Source organism: Lolium rigidum, chromosome 3 (genome assembly GCF_022539505.1).
Source record: "Lolium rigidum isolate FL_2022 chromosome 3, APGP_CSIRO_Lrig_0.1, whole genome shotgun sequence".
Classification (NCBI taxonomy): Eukaryota; Viridiplantae; Streptophyta; class Magnoliopsida; order Poales; family Poaceae; genus Lolium; species Lolium rigidum.
Window position 1 is genome coordinate 47,854,199 of NC_061510.1, and position 6,187 is coordinate 47,860,385.

Genomic DNA, 6,187 nt, shown 5'->3' on the forward strand with positions numbered 1-6,187 from the left:
ATATGAATCTCAATCATGTAAGGCAGCTCATGAGATCATTGTATTGAAGTACATAGGAGAGAGATTAACCACATAGCTACCGGTACAGCCCTTAGCCTCGATGGAGAACTACTCCCTCCTCATGGGAGACAACGGCGTTGATGAAGATGGCGGTGGTGTCGATGGAGGAGCCTTCCGGGGCACTTCCCCGTCCGGCGGCGTGCCGGAACAGAGACTCCTGTCCCCCAGATCTTGGCTTCACGATGGCGGCGGCTCTGGAAGGTTTCTCGTACCGTGGCTTTTTCGTATCGAGGTTTTAGGTCAGGGACCTTTAAATAGGCGAAGAGGCGGGTCGGAGGGCTGACGAGGCGGTGACACAATAGGGGGGCGCGGCCCAGGCCCTGGCCGCGCCACCCTGTCATCTGGTGGCCCTGTGGCCCTCCTCTGCTGGCTCTCGAGTGTTCTGGAAGCTTCGTGGAAAAATAGGATGCTGGGCATTGATTTCGTCCGATTCCGAGAATATTTCCTTACTAAGATTTCTGAAACCAAAAATAGCAGAAAACAGCAACTGGCCTTTCGGCATCTCGTCAATAGGTTAGTTCCGGAAAACGCATAATAATGACATATAATGTGTATAAAACATGTGAGTATCATCATAAAAGTAGCATGGAACATAAAAAATTATAGATACGTTTGGGACGTATCAAGATCATTCTCATCAAAACCGACCTCCCCAAGCTTAGAATTTTCTATATCATTATCAACAATGGTGTTCAAAGCGTTCATACTAATATTACTACTAGCATGCTAATAAGGTTCCATAGGTTTTTTAATTTTCGCATTAAACCATTCATGTCTTGACTCAGGAAATAGTACAAAAAGCTCACGGATGTTTTCCATTATGCCTTACTAGTGAAAAATAAAAACAAGAAACAAAAAGATGCAATCGCAGGATCTAAAGGAAATAGCTTCGAGCACACACACAACGGCAACAGAAAAGTACTTAGTTACCGGGACCGGAGTGTGAGTGCCTTTACCTTTCCTCCCGGCAACGGCGCCGGAAAAGTGCTTGATGTCTACGGGTGCTTCTATTCTTGTAGACAGTGTTGGGCCTCCAAGAGCGAGAGGTTTGTAGAACAGCGAGCAAGTTTCCCTTAAGTGGATCACCCAAGGTTTATCGAACTCGGGGAGGAAGAGGTCAAAGATATCCCTCTCAAGCAACCACTGCAATCACGATACAAGAAGTCTCTTGTGTCCCCAACACACCTAATACACTTATCAGATGTATAGGTGCACTAGTTCGGCGAAGAGATAGTGAAATACAAGTAGTATGGATGGATATGAGTGGTAATAGCAATCTGAATAAAATATGGCGGCGAGTAAACATGCAACAGAACAGTAAAAAAACGGAGTTTCGATGCTTAGAAATAAGGCCTAGGGATCATACTTTCACTAGTGGACACTCTCAACATTGATCACATAATAAAACCACTCTACACTCTCTTGTTGGATGATGAACACCACTAATTGCGTAGGGCTACAAGAGCACCTCAATGCCGGAGTTAACAAGCTCCACAACATTCGATATTCATATTTAAATAACCTTAGAGTGCATGATAGATCATTGCAATTACACCAAGTACTAACATAGCATGCACCTTTGTCACCATCACACTATGAAGGAGGAATAGATCACATCAATACTATCATAGCAATAATTAACTTCATAATCTACAAGAGATTACAATCATAACCTACGCTAAGTACTACATGATGCACACACTTGTCACCTTTACACCATGGAGGAGGAATAGAGTACTTTAATAACATCACTAGAGTAACACATAGATGAATAGTGATACAAAACTCATATGAATCTCAATCATGTAAGGCAGCTCATGAGATCATTGTATTGAAGTACATAGGAGAGAGATTAACCACATAGCTACCGGTACAGCCCTTAGCCTCGATGGAGAACTACTCCCTCCTCATGGGAGACGGCGAGCGTTGATGGATATGGCGGTGGTGTCGATGCGGATGCCTTCGGGGGCACTTCCCCATCCCGGCGGCGTGCGGGAACGGAGACTCCTGTCCCCCGGATCTTGGCTTCGCGATGGCGGCGGCTCCGGAAGGTTTCTCGTACCGTGGCTTTTCGTATCGAGGTTTTAGGTCGGGGACCTTTAAATAGGCGAAGAGGCGGAGTCGGAAGGGCTGACGAGGCTCCACACAATAGGGGGGCGCCCCCCCTGGGCCGCGCCGCCCTAGCGTACGGTGGCCCTGTGGCCCCCTTACGGTGGCTCTCGGGTGTTACGGAAGCTTCGTGGAATTCTAAGATGCTTTGGGCGTTGATTTCGTCCGATTCGAGAATATTTTTTTACTAGGATTTACTGAAACCAAAAACATCGAGAAAACGACAGCGGCCCTTCGGCATCTCGTCAATAGGTTAGTTCCGGAAAACGCATAAATATGACATATAATGTGTATAAAACATGTGAGTATCATCATAAAAGTAGCATGGAACATAAGAAATTATAGATATGTTTGAGATGTATCAACTCTCAATAATGCAACTAGCTTCTAAAGCAGGGGTGCCTAGGAAATTACCTCCCGCAAGAGTATCAAGAACATACCTATTCCAGCTAGAGATACCAACATAAAATTCCTAAGTAGGATAATAGTGGAGTGTTTCTTAGTGCACCTATGATGAGCATCACTAATTCTATACCAAGCATCTTTAAAACTTTCTCCCCTTGTTGCTTAAACGAACAAACTTCAACTTCATGATTACTCATTTTTAGCAGTAGTAAATAAAGCAAACTAAATAAAATAAATGCAAGTAACTAATTTTTTTGTGTTTTTAATATAGAGAACGCAAACAAGATAGTAAATAAAGTAAAGCTAGTAACTAATTTTTTTTGTGTTTTTGCTATAGAGAGCAAACAAAGCAGTAAATAAAATAAAGTAAAGCAAGACAAAAACAAAGTAAAGAGATTGGATGTGGGAGACTCCCCTTGCAGCGTGTCTTGATCTCCCCGGCAACGGCGCCAGAAAATATGCTTGATAACGCGTGAAGCACACGTCCGTTGGGAACCCCAAGAGGAAGGTGTGATGCGTACAACATCAAGTTTTCCCTTAGTAAGAAATCAAGGTTATCGAACCAGTAGGAGTCAAGGGCCACGTGTAGTGCGGCGCAACACCAGGGATTCCGGCGCCAACGTGGAACCTGCACAACACAATCAAAATACTTTGCCCCAACTTAACAGTGAGGTTGTCAATCTCACCGGCTTGCTGTAAACAAAGGATTAAACGTATGGTGTGGAAAATGATGTTTGTTTGCGAAGAACAGTAGAGAACAGAGTTTGCAGTAGATTGTATTTCAGATGTAAAAGAATGGACCGGGGTCCACAGTTCACTAGTGGTGTCTCTCGATAAGAAATAGCATGGTGGGTGAACAAATTACAGTTGGGCAATTGACAAATAGAGAGGGCATAACAATTCACATACATATCACGATGACTACTATGAGATTTAATCAGGGCATTACGACAAAGTACATAGACCGCTATCCAGCATGCATCTATGCCTAAAAAGTCCACCTTCGGGTTAGCATCCGCACCCCTTCCAGTATTAAGTTGCAAACAACGGACAATTGCATTAAGTATGGTGCGTAATGTAATCAACACAAATATCCTTAGACAAAGCATTGATGTTTTATCCCTAGTGGCAACAACACATCCACAACCTTAGAACTTTACGTCACTTGTCCCAGATTCAATGGAGGCATGAACCCACTATCGAGCATAAATACTCCCTCTTGGAGTTACAAGTATCAACTTGGCCAGAGCCTCTACTAGCAACGGAGAGCATGCAAGAACATAAACAACACATATATGATAGATTGATAATCAACTTGACATACTATTCCATATTTATCGGATCCCAACAAACACAACATGTAGCATTACAAATAGATGATCTTGATCATGATAGACAGCTCACAAGATCTAACATGATAGCACAATGAGGAGAAGACAACCATCTAGCTACTGCTATGGACCCATAGTCCAAGGATGAACTACTCACACGTCAGTCCGGAGGCGATCATGGTGATGAAGAGTCCTCCGGGAGATGATTCCCCTCTCCGGCAGGGTGCCGAGGGCGATCTCCTGAATCCCCCGAGATGGGATTGGCGGCGGCGTCTCTGGAACTATTTCCGTATCGTGGCTCTCGGTAATAGGGTTTTCGCGACGGAGAGTATAAGTAGGCGGAAGGGCAGAGTCGGAGGGCTGACGAGGGGCCCACACCATAGGCCGGCGCGGGCCCCTCCCTGGCCGCGCCGCCCTATGGTCTGGCCGCCTCGTGGCCCCACTTCGTATGCTCTTCGGTCTTCTGGAAGCTCCGTGGAAAAATAAGACCCTGAGCGTTGATTTCATCCAATTCCGAGAATATTTTTTTTGTAGGATTTCTGAAACCAAAAACGGCAGAAAACAGCAACTGGCTCTTCGGCATCTTGTCAATAGGTTAGTGCCGAAAAATGCATATAAATGATGTAAAGTGTGTATAAAACATGTGACTATTGTCATAAAAGTAGCATGGAATATAAGAAATTATAGATACGTTTGAGACGTATCAAGGAAGAATCAAAATGGGCCCAAAGAGCTAAAGTCAAATATATTCAGGAAGGAGGTAAAAATACTAAAATTTTTCACCTTATTGCCAATGGTAAACATAGGAGGAAAAAAAATATTCCGACTAAAACAAGAAGAAGGTACGATCGTTGGTCAAGAAAATTTGAAAGTGTATATTTCAGAATACTATAAAAACCTATTCAGAGCTCCGAGCCCAAATCTTTTTTGCTATGAGAGAATCGGACAAGGCCGATATTCCTCAGCTTTCGGATGAAGAGAATAAAATTCTCATAGCCAACTTTACCGAACAGGAAGTATACGCTGCTATTATGCAAATGGAGAAAAATAAGGCGTCGGGACCGGATGGTTTTCCCGCTGAATTTTATCAAAAAATTTGGGACGTGATCAAAACAGACCTCATGGCCATGTTTGCAGCGTTTCAGGAGGGTGATCTTCCTCTATTTCATCTTAACTTTGGAACGATCATTTTGCTTCCTAAGAAAGAAAATGCGATTCAGATCCAACAATATAGGCCAATATATCTTTTAAATGTAGGTTTCAAAAATTTTACTAAGGTGGGCACAAACCGTGTCACAGAGGTCGCACACAAGGTGGTCAGACCGACACAAACTGCGTTCATGCCAGGGCGCCACATTTTAGAGGGAGTCGTTGTCCTCCATGAAACCATTCACGAACTTCAAAGGAAAAAATGAACGGTGTTCTTCTGAAGTTAGATTTTGAAAAAGCGTATGATAAAATTAACTGGGATTTCTTACAACAAGCTTTGCGAATGAAAGGTTTCGATCCGAAGTGGTGTAAATGGATCCAAGATTTTGTGAGTAGAGGGAGTGTCGGCATTAGGGTGAATGATGACATTGGACATTATTTTCAAACGAAGAAAGGTCTTAGACAAGGAGATCCTTTATCGCCAATTTTATTTAATATTGTCGCCAACATGCTAGCTATTATCATTAATAGAGCTAAGGAGGATGGTCAGGTCGAGGGACTCATTCCTCATCTTGTGGATGGTGGTGTCTCAATTCTACAGTACGCGGAGGACACCATTCTTTTTATGGAACACGATTTGGAAAAAAGCCTTAAATACGAAGCTAATCTTATGTATGTTTGAACAACTTTCCGGTCTAAAAATTAATTTTCACAAAAGTGAGCTTTTTTGTTTTGGCGATGCTAAGGATGTGGAGGAGGACTATCGCCTTCTTTTTGGATGTGACCTGGGAATGTTCCCTTTTAAATACTTAGGTATCCCAATTCATTTCAGAAAACTTAGAAATGGGGAATGGAAGCCGGTTGAGGATAGATGTGAAAGAAAGTTGAGTTGTTGGATAGGAAAATTGCTGTCTTATGGTGATAGATCCTCATAAATTCAGTTTTGACGAGTTTACCGATGTTCATGCTATCGTTCCTCAAGATACCTATAGGGGTAAGGAAACGATTAGACTATTATCGATCACGTTTTTTCTGGCAAAGCGATGGGCACAAAAGAAAATATAGGCTGACTAAATGGAACATAATTTGCCGACCTAAAGATCAAGGAGGGTTAGGGATTGAAGTACTAGAAG